The sequence below is a fragment of the Melanotaenia boesemani genome, chromosome 20 (assembly GCF_017639745.1).
Source record: "Melanotaenia boesemani isolate fMelBoe1 chromosome 20, fMelBoe1.pri, whole genome shotgun sequence".
NCBI classification, from domain to species: domain Eukaryota; kingdom Metazoa; phylum Chordata; class Actinopteri; order Atheriniformes; family Melanotaeniidae; genus Melanotaenia; species Melanotaenia boesemani.
In genome coordinates this window covers 23,277,676-23,301,550 of record NC_055701.1, presented here as the reverse complement: position 1 = coordinate 23,301,550, position 23,875 = coordinate 23,277,676, and the positions used below count along the sequence as shown (strand labels likewise).

The following is a 23,875-nucleotide window of genomic DNA, read 5'->3' as shown; positions in this document are numbered from 1 at the left end:
ATATGCTTGTCTACTTTCCACCAAGCGCGTCCTGCACATTGTGACAAAACACTTCTAATTTAATCTTGTCTATAGAAAAGACATTGCTCAAGAAATCTTTTGGTTTGGTCAGATGCAATTTTACAAACTTCAGTGTGCTGTCATGTTCTTTTCAGAGAGGAGAGGCTTGCTTAACCTTTTTCTAAGCCTCTTTGAGGAGGTCATTGTGCTGTCTCAATTGGGTTGTATTTGCTGATATTTCCACTCTTGGGAAGAATGGTAACTGTGTTGAATGGCTTCAAATTGTGAATTATCCTGGCCATTGTAGAATGACGGACTCTAAATTGTTTGGGATGGACCATAAAACTCGAGCCAGGCTGATAAGCAGCAACAGTTTCTTCTTTGTGTTTACACACACCTGAAAGTTGCAGACCAGCAAACTAACAAAACGTCTACTTTCATAGGAAGTGCTCACACCTGCTGATGACCAATTAATTAAGTTCATATGATCAGCAGCACCTAACTGCTGCTTACCCTCTTGATTCCACTGCTTCTGCATTATTTAAAGAAATAAGGACTTGGTATAACCTGGGATGTGTTGATTTTCCATCCGAGGTCATGTTTTTGTTTCTTTTTACCAAATTTTAAGACTAGAAAAAATGTCAGATTCTTCTCTTTCCTATATGTCCCGATATGTACAACCTTATTACTAGAAAATTATTTAATTTCTCTGAATGTGAATGTGTGTGTGCATCCATGATAAAGTATCTTACTTTATATATGTTTTTAAAAAAAGGTCCACAGTACTGATTGTGCATAACTGCATTGAGTTGTTTGTTAAATACAATGACATTGGGTTCAATGCAATATTCTCTGATGTAATTTTCAAATCTGGTTAAATATATGTGGCTCAGTAGTGGAGATAAATCTGAGGACACACCTGCCATCATTATAACACAATTACTGCAACTGATTTGAAACAGGTCAAAACAGAATAACCAGAAGGACAGAAAGCTCTATAATGAAACTGCAAAAGTAAACATGTAAGAGCTGGTGGAAAACACACCAACAATGAACAAGTTCAACTCATTACCAGCTGGCTCAGCACACTGCGCGCTGCTTTGATCATTAGTACACTGTCTACGATTAGTGCTCTAATAATAATTCTGAATCACGTTGTCAGGTACAACTTACGACTGAAAAGAGATCCTCATATTCCTCCTAATTAAAGTACAAAATATTACCTACAGTTCAACAAACCGTATACAATAAAATACAGCAAAATCACTGGCTAGACACTCTGGAGACCCCAGAGTGAGATTGACTGGGACATGATAGAAATGGGTGGAACGCCACAGAGGAAGGAAATGGTGAGAACACGGGTGCTGGCTCCTGTTTGCACTGCTCACAAGCTCCGTGTCTACTAGTGAATCATTTCAGAGTCAATCTGTTCCCTGCCCCTAGCGAGGCACAGTGACCCCTGTTTCCTGAGTGCACATGCCTGACAGGGCTTAGAGTGGAGACAGAAAAAAAAATACGACCTCAACCGTTGCACAGCTGATATTGTACTGCTCTCTACAACAACCTATGCCTGTGTGGTCATGCTTGTGTTTGAGAGGAGCGGTCAGGCATGGTATTAATGGGGTCCAGACTCCAAAACAACAGCGAGTTGACCAGCCAGCCAACCATTCAACACTGAGCTCCACACATCACTTTAGGCAACAGCTGAGGCCACGTTTAAACATCCAGGGCACTGCCCTGGCACTGGTGAGTGGCAAATCACTCTCACTGTATCATCTCCCCTCAGGCGTGCCCCAGTGATGATTCAGAGACTGAATCAATATTTAGGGGTCTGACCCTTTATCTAAGAGGCCACACAGGCCATCACAGAGTCATCTTCACCAAGATTTATTTCCCTTGTTTTTTCTCCAAACTACATTTTATGATTGTTTTTCTACAAAACCTGCCAGAGGAGATGGCATGCCTAATGGAGTGATGTTTCAATTAAGTGAATTGTGCTGTAAAAAATTGTAGTCATGCCTTGCAGAGAGGTTGCCGACTGAAAGCACTGACCTGCTAGGAAGGGTTTGATGTACTGGTCTGAGTAGCAAACTCCATCAATCCTGGTCTCTCTTTATAGTGAGCTGCTGCTGAGAATACAGTAAGTACTCAGTCATGTGCCAGCTATGGAAAGAAATCTTTCTAAAGAGGTAGCAAGTTTTTGCACAAGATAAAGTACTGACTATACAACAGCCAGTGGTTTCTTCCCCTACAGCTGAAAACAATTACTATTGTTCCTTTTTATTCAGAGGGTGAAAAAAGTGTAAAAATGTGGGATAGAAGCTCAAAGCTAAAATTAACACACTGACCTCAGGTTTAGTAAACTCTTCTGGGAAACATTAAAATTTCTCAGCCAAAAAAAAAAACAAAAAACTCAGACATCATTTTATATATCTATATAGCCTCAGCAGCACTGCAGAGAACACACAAGCAGAAGAGAGGCCACACTGAACGCAATGCTTATAAAACAGAAACTCACAAGGTAGACAAATGACTGCAGCTTCTCAAGGCCCCAAAGCCAAAATGGCTCCATTATGCTCCTGTGTTCTTGAGGGCAATAAACTGCCATTAGAGGAGTTTCAGCAAGGTAGAGAAATTGGGCCGAATTGCACACACAGGGTATTCTTTCTGCACACAACACTGACCTGAGGAAACACTGCCAGCGTTACACATTCACCTTGGCTCAGCAAAGTTCTGTTAATACATGATCTATTAATCCTGCCTGTGGTTGGCTCACAACAAAAACGTGAGCAGTCTCAGGAGAAGAATGCTGATCTAAGATTGCAGTCTTTATCCCCAGGCTGTGACTATACTGATGTATGAAAAACTAATTCTGCACAACCCCACTGTCTTCAAAAATAGACAGCATACCACTTCTGGATCAGTAAACTTGGTGCAAAGTTATCTCAGAGGGTCTATATAGATTAGAGAGTGAGCGGAGACAAGTCTCAATGCTTTGGTTAGGGTCACATGTAACATTTACTTGTGTCAGACCACAGGATACACTGAGCTAAACTGGTCAAGTCAAGTTTAACCACAAACTGAATTAGCTGCTTTGTAATCTAAAGCTCTTGGCCTGTGTCACATCAAATACCAGTTAGCCTGCAAACCAGAGACATCAAAACAGATGGACATACTTGTTGTCAAGCAGTGTCTATAAGGGCTTAGTTTAATGAAAAAAATAAAATGGATGCATGTCAACATGAGACAATGCTGTTAAAAAAAGATGAAGTTTACATCATGTACCCAAAATACAGAGCCCTTAATCCTCACTACAGCTGACCCAGGTTCACTTCTGACCAGGGGTCTTTTAAACCCAAAGCAGTTCCAGAGATGGTTCAGAGCCAGTCCTTATTATGAATCAGTTTTTTTTTTTTTTTTCAATTTTGACCACTAAAGCGCTGATTCCAGCTCTAAACTGGTGTTAAAACAGCACTGAATTTTTGCTGGATCACAGCAAAGAATTGCTTTCTCTAAAGGAGAAATGAGGACGGATACATTCACACGTTCATCAGCCAATCAGGGTCGGCGTAATGAGATTAATGCTTCTGAGGGCTGCAGAGAGGCTTGCATCCCATAGTGAGACATCGGGCAGAATATTGTGAAAGAGAACTCACATTTTTTTCCTGAATCGTGCAGCCCTATTAGAAAAGATTAAATTGAACACCCCTAGCTGAAAGAGCATTCACACCCAGATAGATTGGGGGACTCGGTTGGGTGGGGAATGCTGAGAAATTTTGCATCCTTTTTTGGTTTGGTTTGCTTTGACATGTAGCACTTAAGCAGATACAACTGCCTAGAAAACCTCACGCAGCTACAGCTGCTCGCTAGGGGCAATATTCCCTGAAACATCTATTGGCCAAGAAAAAAAAAGCAGGAGGAAGAAAAAATCTGGCCAGGACTGAAAATGGCACATTCACAGCAATTAAACAAGGGGGCAACGATAAATTTCTGCAGACTTTGGGTTTCTGTGTTTACTTTAGTGTTCAAACCTGATTAGTTTTTCAAAAGAATCTTTTTAGTATGGCCACTGTCCTGTTAATATAACACATGTAGCTAAAAATATGTATTTTAAAACACTCCCTGCACAGCTGCTGATTCAGAAGAGATCAATAAAATACCAAGAATGGTGTTATATCAGTAGAAAATAAGGTCTTTCAGAAAGTCCGGTAAAAACAGCATTGTGGGGGGAAGCAGTTTATACAAGTTGTGGTTTGGGTTTCAACAACTTCTAAGATCTCACATTACACATTAAGATCATCCACCACAACAACTGCACTGTCATTTCTCATTTACCCATAAGTGACAGTCTAGAGATGGTTTTTTAATTACTTTATGTGCCGTTACCATTATCACTGACACGTAGGCTGCTATCAACCAACAGCATCTCATTGTAAAATCATTCTATTCAACCACTAATTCAAAGTGCATTTTATTTTCAAGGGCACAGTCAAAAACAAAACACAAAATAGAGAAAAAAGTGAACAGTGTAACCAGTTGTTAGATTACTTGAAGGCATTTCATCTTTTACCATGTTGTAGCTACTAAAACATTTACATTTACTTCTCCTCTACAGCAGTTTACTTGCAGGTGAAATGGAAGCAAATCATCTCTCTGTTTAATGAAGGTGACACAGAGGAGATTTCTGCCCTGCAGCTTCCAAATGGCCTTACCTCTCATAAGAGGCCTTTATGATGACTTGCAGTAAAATAAACGGCCTAAAAGCTGCAGGCAGATGTTCAGGGAATATCAACAGTTATTGATTAAATGTGGTTACTGTTATGTGATCAGACAAGTCACATTAGGCATCAAAGAAACAACTACAAAGAGAAATGATTCAGTCATCAGAGGAGATTAATGAGCACCCCAAATGAGCTCTGCAGCAATCCAGAAGGACTTTAGCTGCATGGGGATGATTCTTTTTTTAAATCTTATGTGTGTTGATAATGCAAAAAGAAAAAGGTCAATTTTTAAGAAAAAGATGCTTTCATAAGGGCGCTACCCAGGTAATTACTGAAAAAAGTAAAAAAATCCAATCATTAATGATCAAGATTAATAAACACAATTTAACTTTGATTTATGTGTTTTGTAAAATCATTTGAGCAGGTTGTCACAGCATATATGAGGCCATGAACGCCTTCCGGTGTGGAATGGTGTCAAAATGTGTTCATTCTGTTCACAGGGTGACGAAGGCCTGTCACTCCTCGCAGCTTTCCCAATCATTATCTAGAGATGGCTGCAAGGGAAATACACTCTTACAGGGTTTCTGAACTGCACAGCAAGTTTCCAACTTTGACACACGTTCTGACACTGCGATAGATCAGATAAACACTGGAGCGCACGCATGACACTTAGATGAACCCAAACACACACACGGGAACACAGAAGACAACACACATAAGCAACACAAGTGAGAGCTGTAAAAATGGTGGCATTGTACTAATGATTAAAATAGGATTGAAAATAACTGGATACGTGAAAAAAGTAAATAATCAATGTTGCACAGAAATACTGAGTCAACTACAGTTTTTTTATCTGGTAAATAACAACCCAGCCTGTGTGTCAGTGTGCATGTGTGTGAGTCAGTGGCAGTATTTGTCTAGCAGCATGAGTGATGAGAGGATGGAGTGGAACAGGAACTTCCTGCTGAGCGAACAGACACGAAATCACTACACTGCTCGTCGGACTGGGCTGAGACACAGAAACACACAAATATATTCCTGTTTGCCCCGCCTGCCCTCCAGGTTGGCTGAATTGAGCTTAAAACAGTGCAAGCAAAAACACATTTCTACAAGACTTTGGTTTGAATCTACACTACTCATAAAAAGTTAGCAATATTCAACTTTAGGGTGGCATTACAGAAAATTTAAAGGTTCGTGCTAAATTGACATGTCATGAATGAAGGACATTAAAGTAAAATTTAAGACAATTATTGAAACAAAATCAAACAACAGTGGTGATATACCACAAAATAAAAATATTTAAACATAGAAAAAGTTGTACATGTACATTCAAAAGTTTAGATCAAAACTAATAAAGTTCACCTTTAAAGGATATAGAGTATTTTTAGGAACATTCTGATATCCTGCAAAAAGCCAAACAGCCCCAACTTTTTGTGAGTAGTGTTTTAACTACCTTTGATTATTATTCAATAAGGAAAGATACTGCATCAAACAGTAGAAGGATTCCACACACTGACAAGCAGGTTGTATTGATTTCAGGAAGCCAATGAAACTCAAATGTAAAGGTGGTTGTAGCATTCAATGCAGCTGCTGACCTGTACACCAAATTCAGTCATTCTTAGCACGTACCTGAGCTCTACTCTTTTTGTTCTGGCTGGGCTATTTGTCAAGATGTGGATGACTGCTGAATGCTAAATTATGCAACAGATTAAACCAAATTGCCAGCCTATTTACCCTGCAGATTTATGATGCAGCTCAGAACTAGACTTCAGGAAATTGACACTGATGGGCTCTACTTTAAACCTGCAGCTAGTCTCTGTTTACTTTAGACTATATTGTGTTTCTTAGCAGTCTGACTTACTGACAGGGGTCATGTTAACTGTGTAGTTAAGTCAGTGACATAAGACAGTGTATATGGAACAAGACTATGAACTCTGGTAATGTCAAGAAGAATGAAATCACATTATGACAAGGTTCAGTCAAAAACATGCCGTTCTGACTGCACAGCAGCTAATGATTATGTAAGCAATATTCTCTAAATGGAAAGCAGTTTATTCCATGCTTCTATTTTAATTCAGTGGCAGCCATGATTAAGCAGTCTAAGCTTTTTTCCTTCCAAAAAAAAGTTGGACAACTGTACAGAAAATACTCCACAGTAGAAGGCTTTAATAGGAAAGGAAGAAATTATTTCACCATGTCTTTTCACAAAGCCAAGTTTCAGGACAATAAAACTCTTTCTACAGCTGAAGATGGAAGTAACAAATGCACAAAAGAAGTTATCTTATTTAATTCTTTGGACATGTTATTGAACAAGAAGTTTTTAAAACATTTTTGATGGGTTAATATGAGGATTGCACAGTATAAGTTTTCATTCCATCAGAAGATGAAATCAGGTAATATTACTGCCAGTAAAGTAGAGACAATGATAATCATTGAAAGCAGAGAGTTATGAAGAATTTAAAACCCACATGTTGGAGGTGTAGCTGCTGCTGAAAGAAGCTTTGCCAAATCACATGGCTGCTGGGCTTTAACCTAACTTGAGCTTTCAATTATTTTTTCCATGAACTGATTTGAGAAACTTGTGTTGAACCCAAATTTCAACCTTCATAAACTCAATTTATCTATTTTTCAAAAGACCAAAGACAGTACAGCCCAGCCTTGTCACTTCCTATGAGTAAAGCAGACATAATTAAGCTGACAGACGTCAAGCTTTTCTCCCCTTTGTCCAAAGACGGGGCATTAGCGACCAAGCACGCAGCAAGACAGACGAACAGGCAAGTAGGCAAGGACAGCAGAGCATCAGAGAATGGAAAATTACCAGGGCTTCACAATCAGCTGGGCACCTTTGATCAGCCAGAGCCCAGGCACCAATTATTGTGGGATAATCAGCAGCCCTCAGAGGCCTGACAAGCAGCAGGGACTGTGGGCACAACGGGTCAGTGACCAGCAGGCAAAGGCCTGGTCAACAAGGCTCACAGAGCCAAAAGCCGATGGTGGCCCTTGCTGAAATGCAGCATGAAGGCGGCCAAACAGACAAGCAGCACAGCGAGGCCATTGTTCCCCTCCTGTCGACTCAGCACAGTGGCACTCACACAAGCCAGACATCCCTCTCCATGGGCCGCTTACTGGTGGAGGTATAGAGCAATGGTGTGCCGTAAACCTGCTACAGTTTTCCCCACACACTTTCCATCTCACTGCAATGACACATACAACAAATGTGCACACACATGCTGCTCAGACACCTGTCCCGGCAACACTGTGATAAATAAAACACTGCAGTACTCGACGAATCTGCACAGTGATGCAACACGGAGGAAACACGTTCTGCACCTTCATGATAACTGATAACCCTTTCTTGTTGAGAAAAAAAGGACTACCTAGCTATCTGACAGGAATGTGGACTGAAGCAAAGTAGCAGCAGTGATTCATAAACAACAACGCCTCTCTACTTGAGGCAGAACATGATATTCAGCTCATTAATAATTGACTCTCTTTTGCGCTAGGGAGCGTTCATTATCGATTAGGCAGAGCTTCAGTGTTGGCTGCTGTACAGGTTCTCCCTCCACTGTCAACAATGCTGTAGCCTGAAACAGTTCATCTGGCCACTGCAACAATAACTCCAGCAATGCTGAAATAAGAAAATGACTCAATTCAAACCAACAAACTCCAGAGTCTCATCACTGAATCTTTTGCCTACTCATAATTTAGTTATCTAACAGAAATACAGCAGCCAAGGGACTATGGATCAAGCTCACTGCAGTTATACAACAAGCAGTGCTGGAAAATAGATCCATATGCACCAGAAGGAGCTTCCCTGCAAACCACAAGTTAAAGGAGGACTATTCTTAACATCTATATGCCAATTTAAAACATGCATGTTAAGGGTTAGCTGTGAGTATTTTGCTACAAGCTTTAGCAATAACACCACACAGCTCTTCTAGTTACAGCAGAGTCCCGTGTCTTCTTCACCACTGCTGGGTAAAGTGAAGGGAGCTAAGCCTAAAGCTAGGTACTGCTAGCTGCTGGGTAAAGTGAAGGTTGCTAAGCTAGGTGCAGGAGGAATCACCTCTCCTCTGCCTCCTGATGTCAGTGTGGAGGCAGAAAGTTTAGCAGCTGTTTCTGTCGGAGTTTTCACAGATAGTGGAGTCTACAGACCAGAGCAGCACGGTTACTAAACCCTCAGAAATGTTACTTCAGTAGCAAAAGACGAGGAAAATAACTGTTCTTGTTGTTGCTGAACATTCCTGTGGGTGCAGTGTTTAGCTCACGTAGCATAGCAGTCGCCCCATAAGTGCAGCCAGACCCGATTCAATCATGACGTCTCCCTGACTCACTTTCTCATCTAGCTGCTGAACAATAAGGGACACCAGAGCTTTTAAAAACATAGTGTAAAAAAACACCTGTTTATGGAACAGACACACAATATACAAATAACATCTCATACACATTTTACAATTTCCATTTGGAGATAAAGTATTTTTTTAAATTTCAGAGTTGATGACGTCATGATGATCACGACTAATTGACTATGAAAGGCCTGATCAGTTGACTTCAAAAATCGCCTAAAATACCCACCCCTATAATAAATATTACTGTCGCTGTTCACGTTTTTATTTCATCAGCATTTTATTCTGATTCTGATTTACATCTTGAGTAACATTTGCCTTGTTGCAACATACACAAACCACAATCTTATCTGAACGACTTTGTCTCACTTGTTTGTCTATGTACAATATTTCTTTTTACTTATTTTTCTGTACAATGTGTTTGCATGAATATTCAAAGTGACTAATCAACACAGTAAACTATTAGATAAATGACATCAGAATTAAAATAGCATCATTTAATATATCTATGACGTGCAATAAACAGAGACAATGAAGCCATGGTGAAAAAATGAATTAATTCAAATTCAGAGAATATTTGGAGGTTTTCAATCCAAACCATCTCTGCATTTGAAAACCTGATTAAAATGTACTAATATAAATACAAATGACACAAATGAGCACAAATCAATTTAACCATCCACTCTGTGCAATTATATTTTGCATTTTTGTAATCGTATAAAGGCGGGAAAACATACCAACTTTGTAATTTATACCCACTTTTAGTCCAAACAAGATAAGAAATGAATAAATCGGAAAATATAATTAATATTCATATAACTTAACAGTATCAGTGTTTCTGTACATATGATTCATTTTTACTACTCAACCCCACTAATTTCCCTCCATATTTTTCAACAACGTCAACTGCAGATTCACTCACAAATACTCCTTCTTGTTGCTAACTTAGCAACTTTTCCATCATTAATAAAATCCATCTTATTCTAACAAAAAAAAGGAAAATTCTTTAAGAATTTAGTTAATAAAAAATTAAATAAAAATAAAATAAAAAACAGTATATGGAAGAAGCTAACAGGTTAACTAGAGAAACTGTTTGACAATTGGGTGTATAATTATCAAATAAAAAAGAGTAAACATCTGTAGAAAATATAAAGAAATATATTACACAATTCTACTGTGACAATAAAAATGTTATATGACAATAAAAATTCTGTGATAACTTTTTGCATATTGCAATTTTTTTTCTTTTTTTTTTGACAAGTGAAACCAACATTAAACATTTTGGTGTCATATTTCTTTTATCACAACATCAAGCTACCACTATGGTGGTTAGTAGGAGATCATTTCCATGGCAACACTGATACATTTCCTGGGTGGCGATATTAGGAGAGACAGAGGAGAGTTATATGATAAAACCGGTCAGTCAGAGCTATAGTAGAAGTGTCCTGCTGACAAACGTTATGTGTAAGGGAATGGTATTATTATCAGGGGTTGACACAGACAGACATGCCACTTAGTTTTAGGGCAAGTAGTTATTACACTAACCACACACAAGTTTACACAACCAAACACGGTAACCAAGTAAAAAAAGCGATGAACACAAAATCCTGACTTTGTGTCACAGCGTGTGTTAAGTCATTAAAAATACTGCTGTTGAGTAAGCCGTGTACGTATGTGCATCTTGAGGTGATTAACAATTTAACAGGCAATAACATTAAAATTCAAAAAAAGATCACACAACCTAAGTTGCACAGTCAAATTTGGAAGTTGGCAAAACTTCTTGTTTACACGCCAAGCTCCTTAAATCCAAATCTGAACCCCACTGCCAAGTGGATGGAAATACAATAAAACAACAGAGATAAAGAGATGAAAAATCTAATGTTTTTATTTTTATTTTAACCCTTCATTTAGTTTCCCTGTCTACTGTTGACTTCTTAGTTATTAATTTATTTTGTTGTATAAATAAATGTGTATGTGTGTTATGTGATAAACACCTTTAAAAGTGGTCCAAAGTTCCCTCCCTGATACACCACCAGTCACTCCATCCTGGGTCACTCATAATTAAAAGTAGAGATCAGAGGGCTGAATAAAGAAGGAGCTGTTCAAGCCCAAAAGGCTCAGGTATCACATTATATAGAGGTCCGGAGAGACAAAAGGAGTCCCTGAGCCCCATACCACAACCAGGCACGAACCTGAAATGCAACTCCTTGCATACAGTGACACATCCCCAATCCGCCCACCCCTGATCCATCCCCCCAGTCCTGATCCACAGCCAGGGGAAGATGAGGAGATAAATGCCCCTTGGACCTAATTAAAAAACATCAAGTTATTCGCCCAAATGGGACCATCAAATAACTGCATTTGAAGCAGTAAAACATTCAACCAGCCAATAGAAACATGTCTTATTCATTATGTGGAGAAACTATCAAAAGTCTGGTCAAAATAAACTATTCTCTAAAGGAACAACTGCTGCGTCATTGTGTACGTAAATACAGAGACAGGGTGTAAACTCACTCTGAAAGTGATCTGCAATTACAGCTGGTCAGTACCGCTGCAAGTATTGTTGCAAACAGCATCTTAACCTTGACCTCATGAACTGAAGTGCATTCTTGTTTTTAACTTAGAGATCAGCATCTGCAAAAGCTGTGCCCACTTTTGAAGAAATAAATCTAATTTTGCAATAAAGTAGAATCTACTAACTTTAAAGAAATTCAGCATGCTAGTTTTTCTGCGAACTTGCTGACAAACGACCCGGGGCAGAGTAGTAACCTTGCCAAGTTTTCTCATTTATGAAAAGTGGGTTTGTGAATACTACCTAAATGCTAATTTGCTTTGTTTTTCTCTTTAACTGTATTAATCTACAGTTAGTTTGCGAATAAGTAACTAGTATGCGTGAAAAGGTCATGGCGATCAATAACTCTCCTACAACAGAAGAAAACACTGTTTACCATCGAACAAGTTCAAATCAACTGCTGCTCCCTACAACCTATTTTAGGAAACTTGTAGTGAAATGGGGTCAGCTGCACATTTGAGATCTTGGCCCTAAAACCTACCCTCTGGTTGAATCCTCTCAGTGTCTCTGCTGGATCTAGTCCATTCAGCTAAGAATGTGGAGCTGCATGTAGATCTAACATGTGCTGACATTATACCCTCTTTGTAATGATGCAAAGGTATCAAATGCCACATGGACCTTTGAGGGGGCCATCTGAATAATTTTTCCCGCTTCTGTTCAGTGAATAGTATTATTATAATAAGTCTCCAATCCTCAGCTATAGCAGAATAGTTTAGTGCATTTTTTCCCACTAGGTCACACTGTTTGCAAGTAAAATGTTGCGAGTGACAGTATTTCCTAAGGTCACAATTCACTTGTAATACAAAATTACCCTCCTAACTCAGAGAGTAGCACATTTTCAGATATTTCAGTTAAACCAGATATAGCCACACAAGTCAAACTCAACTAAATTCGGCATAAAAACTTCCTGAGTAACAGACAGGTTAGCAAACAAAGGCTGGTCAGACAAATCCTCCTGATCCAAAACAGGTTACAGAAGACAAACAGAACAGAAACAAAGAGGTGTTATCTTTTATTCTTGTACTTATTCAGTTAACACTGGACTGAAAGTTAAGATGACACTGACAACCACTCTGATTTCACCACAAGCGCTCCACTATCTCCCAGATATCAGGGTTCAAAAGTGAAGTCTTCTGATTGCATCGTCATCGCACAGCGAGTTTATCTACCTGTGTTGCATCACTGTTCAGTATTCACATGTACAGCTCACTTGTTAGGAAAAAAAAGGCCTCTCCTCACTTACTGCAGGAGAGGGAAGTGCTCAAAGTAATGCTAGTTTCTCCCACAGAGTGAAGCACAAAGCTGCAGCCAAACACTTGCTTTCTTCTTTCTCTCTCTCTAAACAGCTGACATACTTCCATACAGTGGGTTTGGTGGCAGCGAGCCAATCCTGCCTGCCTCCCTCATTCTCTGAGATGAGCTAAGCCATGACTTACTTTTAAAATGCAGAAACAAAAAACTCATAAGGTACAATGCATACATATTTGAAGTGCTTAGAAAGCATTGAAACGATAGGTAATGATTCATAAATCTGATTAACTGCTATCTTCAGTCATTGTTAACTGATTGTTTCACAAAGAAAGTATGACAGCTGTAAAGTCTGAATCTGGTTAGTGTGGCTCATGTGTAATATTTTTTGATTACTTGGAATTATTCATTATGTTAATAATTTTTGTTTAATTTAACATAAGAGTAATATTCTGAGAACAGAACAGATCAACTGAACAGATCTCATATTCAATTAATCAGCAAATTTGAGTTTTCTCTATTATTATCAAATAATTTTAGGTATCTCATCAGTCATTAGATGAGGCACTTAATCACTAACCATTACCATGAGTAGCATTATCACCAGATAAATGTTACCAGTCCCTCCATAGACCATGTAGGATGTGCCAATGTTTTACAAGCCAAAACAGATTACTCATTTTGTGTTATCCATGTCCCAAAAGCCATTGCCATCTCATGGGGTGGCAACGAAAGAATCCAAACAGAGGAACCATCTAGTAAACAGGTTGCTTCAGCCATATGGGTGTGCTCCCTGTGGTCAATCTACCTTGTGGTTATCTTTATAAAGTCTGCAGGCAGAAGGTAATCTGACCACTGATGTTTATCTGATCAGGGATGACAGCCCAAAATAGAAATATCTTGCTCTTGTTCTGAGTAAACCATCATAAAACCTGACGTTCTGACAGAGATCTGACATTACAAGATTAATTTAAGGCGCATTATTACACATCACGAAAAAAAATGCAGCGAGTTAGGACGATGAGTCACAGCTCAGCCAGCAGGAGATCAAGCTGTCTGGTGACTAGGTGCTTTGACGGGCTGTCGGTTTAGCCATATGTTTCGATCCGAAGGAACTAGATTGTGACACCTTTCTCATAAACTTGCAAAGTCACTAAACTTGTTCAACTGGACACAGCCCTCCCTGCATGACAATCAACGTTTGTAGCGATTATATTACACAATTGATACGTATGACAGTGTGGGACAACACGCCGTGACAATTCATTTGTTAGATTACTGTTGATTTTTAGCTGGAGTTGGGTTCCTTATTTTGCTGAGTAACCTCCATCTCTTAAAAGTTATCCAGGTAACTTGAGAATGGTTAGCTACTTATCTGATGGTGGCTATAACTAGCTGAATAACCTCGTAGCTCTTTCAGCTGGGTAGAGGTAGACCTTTTCCGACAAGGATGAGAAACGGTACACAGCCTCGCAGTTTATATTTGCTTATTCTGTCATTTAGTCGATTTAACAGGCGAGATAAATTTTATGTATTTGGAGCTAACATAGTGGCGTGTGCCGCATTCGCAAACACTAGCTAGTGCCGCTTAGCTTGACATGCTAACAAGGTTTAACTGGGCATGCAGGGCAGAATGACACCACGCATTTTTTATTTTTTTTTTTAACTTACCTGTGACCACCTCCACGACCCAGAAGATTCCCCGTTAAAGCCGTCACGTAGGAATCACGAGCCGTGCCGTGCCAAAATAATTCAAATTCCACAAAAAAGCGTCGGAGAGACCCTCGCAGTCCAATCGCTTCAGCCACTGCTGCTGAATGGCTGCTACTCAGAGACTCAACCAAACCTCCTCCTTAGCAACGGACCGCCTCCGCGCGACCTCATTGGCCGACTCAGCAGAGGTGATCGATAGTTGATAGTTCAACCTGGATCAAACTGGATGGTTAGACGTAACTAAGTAAATTGACCAAACTGCTCTTTAAAAGCACTCAATCGACCTATTAATACGTTACGTAGGCAATACGCAGGTGAACTTTTCTCTCTACTTGAAATGTATTTTTTTTCACGCTTATCAGCATTGATCAAAACTAGTTGTTGACTCTTTTTCAGATCAAGGGATTCAATCCAATATTTAGCATTTTAATTCCTTTGGTAAATTAATCACAGTTTCAGTTCTGTACAGAAAAGAAAACAATGAGTGAAATCAGCTTAGAATACAAAAGAAAACACATTTTGATGTCATTAAATAAAAGGCTCCTTCTGTACCGGTCCTCCTTGTAGAGGAGATGAAGACTGAAGACCCTCCACTGTTTAATCAGTATGTTTGCAGAAGATGTACAGTGTTAAAACAGTATACCAACAGCTTCTGTGTCTGCATTTTATGTGGTCAATACCTAGATATTTGTACTCCTCCATCATTTCCACCTCTTCTCCCAAGATGAAAGAAGTGGGTTGGCCACTCCTAGTAATATCCACAGTCATCTACTTTGTATTGTATTTAGCAAATGAATATAATGCAAAGGGATTTTATGCAGCCTTTGTATTTAGAGCCCTACAATAAGAATTGCACCTAAATACATATGTGGTACAGTAATGGAAAAACAAAATGAAAAGAGCTGTTTAGATCAAGTACTACAACAGAAATAATTAAGAAAAATATGAAAGTTTTATCTGGGTTATTAGTACAAAGAAATAACATTAAAATGCTTTTGTATTTGATTGAAGAAATGCTTTTAAAGACTTTATATTAACTCTAATCCATTAAGTTTAACTTGACCTTTGTATTTAGGGTTGCTTGGCAGAGAACAATTCAAAGCTATAAAAAAGTCAAAGAACTGTATTTTCTGTTAAAGTTGTTGAAGCTATTATATAATGTTGCCTCATGCAAATCCAAGAATAAATGCTGAATGACATGACTTGTGTCTAGCACCTTTATTATATGACCACTGATATGCAAATATAACCGTAGGTTAGTTAGTTAGCATTTAGTGTTTTGTTTTGTTTTGTTTTTTTAATCAGTATAATTGCAATGCTATTCTTTTTCTAACATGAACCATTTTAAAAGTAATCTTGTTCTTAATATACAGCCAACTTATTTTCCTTTCTCACACTCACTGTATCCAGCTTTTCCCATGTTTGCATCCACCCCTCCACCCCAATGATGACACACTGGCCTCTTTAAAGGCCAGAAGTTTATCAGCATTCCTCGCATAGTTTTAAAGCCTACAAAGCTGCAGTGTAGCATATTTTGGAGCCTAAGAGGTTACAGATCCAACATAACACAGACATGCACACACACACACACACACAAGCTCTGGTAAAAGTTGTTGAGCCTGTTAATTTTGATGACTGTTATGTGGATTTATTTATCTTCACCAGTGGTGCATTGTGATTCTCCCGCTTACTGCTTACATTATTTCCGTCTGTTTGCCAGTTTAGAAAATAATATTTAAACCTATATTCTTTATAATATATTAATTTATGTATTTTTTTAACAGCAAGTATCAATAAACTAACCTCTCAGTGCCAGAGTGGGGAGGAACAAGGTGCTGGAAAGGCTTTTTACATCGCTTTTATCTGTTAGGATATTCTGCCCCCTTGTGGTCATTGTGAGTAAGTTCTACCAAAGCCGCTGCATAGCCGCACAGGTGTTCTCTCACTCGTCAGCATAAGTAGTCGTTTTTAAGGAACAGTGCCGAAGTGAACACACCTCCAGTTATCTAGCTAATATTCAGGAGTGTAGCCACAACATTTAAACATTTAAAGATCGGATATATTACATTTACAATAATAACTGATTTACAATGATCAGGTGTCCTGCATAAAAACGGAGAATCGTTACACAACCGTCACACAACAGCCTTTTTTATAGTAGAAATAGAGAGAAAGAAGAAGGAAACAACAGAGGCTTAAAGGAACCAAAATGAGCGAGGTGTATAAAGGATTTTCAGCAATATAAATGACAATTAAAATAGTTAAATAAAATTCAGTAACTTAAACCAATTTCTTCGTTAAAAACAAGAAGGTGAAAGCATGTTTTAAACTTACAAAGAAGAAAACATAAAAAAGAGGGTGAAGAAAGAAGCAGACACAACGAAGTTTTGAAGTTCAAACTGAATAGAAACTGTAGATCTTCTGAGATTTTCAGGCACAACAAGACCAGTGGTTCCCAAACTTTTTATGCAGGGCCCCCCTTTCATACACAGCATTAATTTCAAAGCCCCCAGATACCACATGCACCCCGACGCTTACAAAGAAATGTAGAAGGAAATGTGCTACCAAATAGTCTTTGGTTTATGGGCTGCTACTTAAAAGTTAAGTAGTTTAAGTACAGTTAAGTATTTAATTTCTAAAGAAATCAACTGAATTTTCTCCGTGTTCTGGATGAGAAGTCTCCATGTACCTTTGTAATTTGTTTGCCTTCATACTATCAGGTGCTGATATTTTGAGACATAAAACACTTTGTGGTCTCTCTCCACTGCCCACCATAGGCCCTTACCATTATTATCAGGGGGTCCCACCCATCAGTTTGGGAACCACTTTTATAGACAATGATCCAAAAAAACAACAACAACAACAAAAAAAAAACCCTCCCATTCCTGAAACAGATGGGCCACAGCAACAGAAGAACGCACAGGGTGCCGCTCCTGTCAGCTAAGAACAGGAAACCAATCAGTTTGTTAGATTACAAAGATGTCTTAAAGTCATAAAGACCTGAATGACTGAATTTTCTCCTTCTAAATTCAGACGAGACTGAGGTTGTTTTCTTTGGACCTAAAAAACTCAGGACAAAATTGTCTAACTATTTAATGAATCTGGGTGGCAGTAATTTGACTTTCAGTTCTACAAAGTTATTTATTTTCAGTTATTTTTAACTAGGATTTGTCCATTGGCTTGCATATAAAACACTGGTAAATGGTAAATGGACTTGTACTTATATAGTGCTTTTCTAGTCAGTTTGACCACTCAAAGCGCTTTACACATTCACACACACACACACACACACACCCCGACAGGCACATTGGGAGGCAACGTGGGGTTAAGTGTCTTGCTCAAGGACACTTCGACATGTAAACAGTGAAAGCCTGGAATCGATCCACTTACCTTCCTGTTGGAAGACGACTGCAATTCCTTTTTATTGCGCTGTCCCAAAAATTTCTCCAGCTGATCCAAACTGCTGCAGCAAGGGTTTTGATGAGAACTAGCAGGAGAGATCATATTACTCCAGTTTTTAGCGTCTGTTCATTGGCTCCTTGTTAAATCTAGGACACAATTTAAAATTCTTCTACTCACATATAAAGCTCTCCATGACCAGGCTCCACTGTATATTCAAGATCCCATACGTTCTTTCCCTTTTCATTTCTCTGCTCCGTATCTTCTGTGTTTAAACATATAATCGTACTGGCATCATTAATGTATTTCTCCTCTTCTCTCTCAGCAGGTCTTCCTGGCTAAAAGTTGTGATGCTTGTTGGTCTCTAACTGAATCCAAGTCAAGATTTAACACAATCTGTTGTTTTTCATTAAGGCTATTGATTATTATGATTTGACTTATATGAATACAGACTGGATGACAATGAACTGGTTTGAACTGATTGTATGTAAAGTACCATGACATGACATTGTTGTGAATTGATGCTATACAAATAAAGCTGAATTGAAATGAATTGAATTAAATGGAAACTGAGACTAAAATTAACACAGAATCACCAAAACTGGATAATAGAAGATGGAAAATACATATTTTCCACTATAAATTGCAGGGTTTTGCCGTGATGAAATGAAACATGTTTATATTCTTAATACGTTTCTTTCCCTGCCATAAAGAAGGTTTGAACTTGTCACCATAACTTTTAAAGTGGCATTATGATTAGCAGCACTGATTACTGTGGAACTGAATGTCAAGGTCATAAATCATTTTAACAATTACCTTTATTCACTGAGGTAGTTCAGTGATTTCTCTCCTTCATGAACCTGTTTTATATCTTTTAAGGCTTCATTGACATTCATTAAGAGCAACTGTCCCAGATTTAGGCTGAATCTAATTCCACAAGACTTCACATTTTCAGGATTTTGGTATAGTCTTCCTAACATATAGTATAATGGCATAGCCTCAGACTTCTATTCTAGCTACCCGTGTCGCATTAGAGTTTAAGATGTGACTGAATAATTTCTAACAAGAGCAGCCTTGATGTCAGCAGGTCTAAAATACCTTGATGAGACTGCAATTTTTGTTCCTGAACAACACCCTCAATTCTCTTGATCTACTAATTCAACTTAATACTGATTGCCAGTGTTTCTAGAAGAATTATTACCAGATTACTCAGAGAACAACCTTGACTGATTGCTCTTGGCAGAATAAAAGGCTGATAAAACCCCATTAGTTATCTCTGCTGCTTTGTCATCTAAACTCACAAAGAAAAGCATGGACCAAACCCAAAATGTGATGGAGTGAAAAAGAAAAAGCTCCATTAAATCTTATCAATAGACTTTTTTGGCATCTAAAGAGATGGTAACTATTTCCTGGCTGTGTGTGTACTTGCTGAAAGAACAATGAGAATAACATTAAGGAAAGCTGGTCTAAGAAATGACTCAGAGGAGGATTTTTAGTAAGTATAGTGTAAGTGACCACTTAATGAGATACGTACAACCCTGATTCCAAAAAAAAGTTGGGGAACTATGTAAAGCACAAAACAAACAAACAAAAAAAAAAAATGATTTGCAAATTTCAAAAAACATATTTTTTTCTCAATATAACATAGACAACATGTCAGGTGATAAAGATATTTTACCATTTCATGGACATTTTAGCTAATTTTGAATTTGATAACAGCAACATATCTACAAAAACTGAAAAAAATGTGTATTAATGCCCCTTTTTTTATTTTTTTCCTGTCTCTTTGGTGTATTTCTCATATCAGAATTAACATTTACACAGTAGTTAATGCATTTCTCAAAAAATTAGTAAAAACAGCAGAATCAAGTGAATAACCTGCAAAAGCATGTCTGCCTAAAATCCGATGGTTAATTCCTCAAAAGCAGGTCAATGAAGCTTTCAGAGCCATCAAAATGAAAAGTTCTGTCACCACTGAGTTTGAACAAGGTCCTCAATGGCTTAGTCATGTTTTCATTAGCACAGTAAAAAAAAGAAAAAAGAAAAGTCAGATCTCGGATAGCCTACACTACCTGAAAATGGCCAAGGTAACACTACACGCTAAAGGTACAGCTTTTTGAAAACTACAGTAAAGTTACATGTTACTGTTAGTAAGGTAACTGAATACATAACAGAATACATTTGTTTCACATTTTCACTCCTCGCTCTTTGCCATCTAACAATAATTTGTTCACAGTATTATGCAAAAAAAAAACAAAAACAAACAAAAAACAAACAAACATACACTTCAGTCACTTCTATACAACAAACTTAAAGTAGGTAGAGTTGTGCACAGTTGTAAACAATATACTAATGTAATAGTACATACATATTACTGTGGACATATGGCCCATCACTGGTTAAATTATTGCTTCACGCACCTCCTAATCAGTGAAAGCTGAGGGTACACTGAGAGCAGGTGTTCAGCTTAGAAGACATTTCTGGAAAATATTATAAGAAATGATTAAAATCTGCTTTGATAATTAGTTCAACTCTTTTGTAAATGGTCCGTATTTACATAGTGCTTTACTGTACCTGGAACGATACCCAAAGCGCTTTACATTACACATCACATTCCCATTCACACACACATTCACACACTGATGGCAGAAGTTGCAGAAGCCATCCACCCATCAGGAGCAATTAGGGGTTCGGTGTCTTGCCCAAGGACATCTCGACATGAACTCGACTTGGCCGAGGATTGAACCGGCAACCCTCAGGTTAAGAGACGACCGCTCTACCTTGCTCGCAGTAACACATGTTAATGTCATATAGTGGCAGAGAAATGTATGTAAGCTAATGCTACATGTCCAAAAGCATTTGCAGTTTGATCAGTGCAATGAGAAATGCTACTCTGATCTGCACAGATGACTAATTGTTGTGGAGTTTGAACTAATAGCTCTAAGAATGTTGGTGAGAAATGCACCAAAGCAACTGAAAAAAATAAACAAGCAAACAAAAAAAAAAAAGAAAAACCCTGTCGGTATGCATCTGGGAAGTGAGGAGACCAGTTTTGATGGAGTTCTAAGAGAGGAATGTTGTCCCATTCTGGTCTGATGCAGGATTCTAGCTGCTCATAAGTCCTGGACCTTCGTTGCAGAATTTTTGCTTTCATGATGCTCCAAATGTTTTCTGTAGGTAGGAAGGTATGGGTAGGTCTTTATTCTCTGTCAGCAGACTCAAGGGTTCACAATTAATACATTTAAACAAACAGAACATTAAAAATGTAAATAAATAAATAAAAACAGTTAAAAGTATAAAAACACAATAAAGACTATTTTAGTGGCCTGATTGGTTATGAGGGTGAGTTTTGTTTTATGTTTGATGGTGAGGTGGCTGAACCGGGAGGAAATGGTGAAAGGTCTGGACTGCAGGCAGGCCAGTTCAGCAGTCGGACTCTTCTATTGAGAAGCCATGCTGTCGTGATGGATGCAGGATGCAAGGCCTTCCCCGAAAGAGACGTTGTCTGGGTGGGAGCAGATGTTGTTCTAAAACCTCCATGTACTTCTCACCATTGATGAAGCTTCACAGCTGTGGAAGCTGCCCACGCCATAAGCACTAATGCAGCCCCATACCATCAGAAATAGGGCTTTTCACCTGTCGACTGATAACAAGCTTGATGCTCCCTCTTCTCTTTGGTTTCCAAGACACAGCATCCATGGTTTAAAAAGAGAATTTCAAATTTTGATCCATCTGACCACAAAACAGTTTTCTACTTTGACTCGGACCAAAAATGAGCTTTGGTCCAGAGAAGATAGTTATTCTTCTTTGCATGATAGAGCTTTAACCTGCTTTTATGGATTTCAGGGTGAACTGTGTTCACAGACAGGGATTTCTGGAAGTCTGTTTTTAATTCAGTGCCATTTGAGGACCTGAAGATCACAAGCATCCAGTTTCATTTTCCGCTATGTCCCCTACATACAGAGATTCCTCTTGATTTTCAGAATTTTATTATGAATAATATTATACACTATAGATGGTGGGATCTTCAAAGCTCCTTTATTCCCAATCATTTCACTGACTAAGCTAATTACCCTTTAAATATGTATGTGTGTGTTTATATATATATATAAACACACACATACATATTTAAATTATTATTATTATTATTATTATTATTATTATCATTATTCATGCTTTATACAATCTCACCACATTTTCGGAACCTGGGTTGTACTATTTGCTTTTCACGGTATCTGCAGATATTGGCCGTGCAGTTTTGAGTTTAACCTGCAGGCATCTCTAAATGAATGTCAGGGACTAATAAAAATCATTTGGACTCTATCTGTGACTCTAAATCTTATTCATGTCAATGCTGAATACTCCAGAACTTCATATGTAAAATTTAAAAATGAGTGGTGCAGTCTGCACGTTTTATTTATTAATTGATTTATTCATATTTTTAAATTGTCTCAAGGCTAATTGGGGATTTGTAGTCATGGACTGGTTGTGTGTCTATCTGTGTTAGCTTTGTGATGGACAGGAGAACCTTTGCAGGAAATTCAAACTCAGGTCTTTGGATACATTAACCCTGTCCTGACCTCCAGTTTAGGATGAAGCAAATAAAGAACATTGATGGATACTTAAACTTTTTGCACACACTATATATCTAAATGATATATGAATTTGACATATGGAACAAAGTTAATTGAGGTTTTTAGTGATTTGTGGGATTATTGTCCTGTTACACAATCCAGTTTAAGCATGTCTTACAATGGACTCACATTCGACTCTAGATGACTTTGGTACAAAGTGGAGCTCATATCAACTCAATGATTGCAAGGTGTCCAGGTCCTGTGTACACAAAACAAGCCCAAATCATCAGACTTCCCCCACCGTGCTTGACAGCTGGTGTGAAGTGTTCAGACATGCTGTGTTTGGCTCGAAATAAGTGCTGCCGTGGTCCACTTTAATCTCATCTGTTTAAACGGCATCATTCAGAAGTCTTATCTTCATTAGACCTGTTTTAGTTTCTTTGTGCTATCTTTCTGTTCATTTTAGAGTTGATTCTAAGATTTTATTGTCTTTAAATGGGTTGCCCCGCCACACACTCCCTCTAGATCGCTGAGATCTGCTGACCACTATGTCCTTGTTGTCCCGATGTCCAGGCTGAAACTGAAGAGCTTGTTCTGTTGTCGGCCCCTGACTGTGAAACAGCCTCCCTCTTCAAATTAAGACCTCACCTACATTTTAAAATCTTGTTTAAAGACTAATTTTTACTCTAACTTTTAAATCAGACTGGGTTTTGGCATTTTTTGCTGAATATTATTCATGTTTGTCTTTTTATTTACTTTTATTTCTTTTATCTCTGTTTTTTTAGCCTCCCTTTTATTTGCATTTGATTTCTCCTCATTGTACGGCACTATAGTCAACCTATGTTATTAAATGTGCTTATAAATAAAGTTGGCTTGTTTTTTTTAGATGTAACTTTGCAAATCTAAGCTGAGTTGTTGTCATGTTCTTTTTAGAGAGACTTTCTCTTGCCACCCTAAACAATCCATACTTGTTCAGTCCTTTCCTAATTGTATTGTCATGTGCTTTAACGTTTAGCATGCTAACCGAGGCTTGTAGAGTCTGAGATGTAGATTTAGTGGTTTTATTGCACTTTGTTTGAGCAGTCTGGTGAATGGTGCAAGTCGTAAGGGTGAATTTGGTTTTAATATCATTATAGATGGAAGTTATATAATTAAATTCTGGTTCATTGATTGATCAAAATCATATGCAAGAGCAAACATTTTATTTCACTAATGAATAACACTATTTTCTTTTCTTTTTTTTCTTTTTTTTGTTAACACATTTTATTTTTCAAACAACATATAGATTACTTTTCACAAAAA

At 38.1% G+C, this 23,875-nt stretch overlaps 1 protein-coding gene across 5 annotated transcripts in view; it reads right to left on the bottom strand.

The window, feature by feature from the left end:
• numb (NUMB endocytic adaptor protein) overlaps nt 1-14,706 on the bottom strand; it is a 47,382-nt gene extending 32,676 nt beyond the window's left edge. For all 5 annotated transcript variants that reach the window (XR_006008670.1, XM_041971813.1, XM_041971815.1 and 2 more), the window contains exon 1: nt 14,559-14,706. The gene's annotated coding sequence lies outside the window, so the exon portion shown is untranslated. The remainder of the gene's footprint in view (nt 1-14,558) is intronic.
• Nucleotides 14,707-23,875: the final 9,169 nt, after the last annotated feature.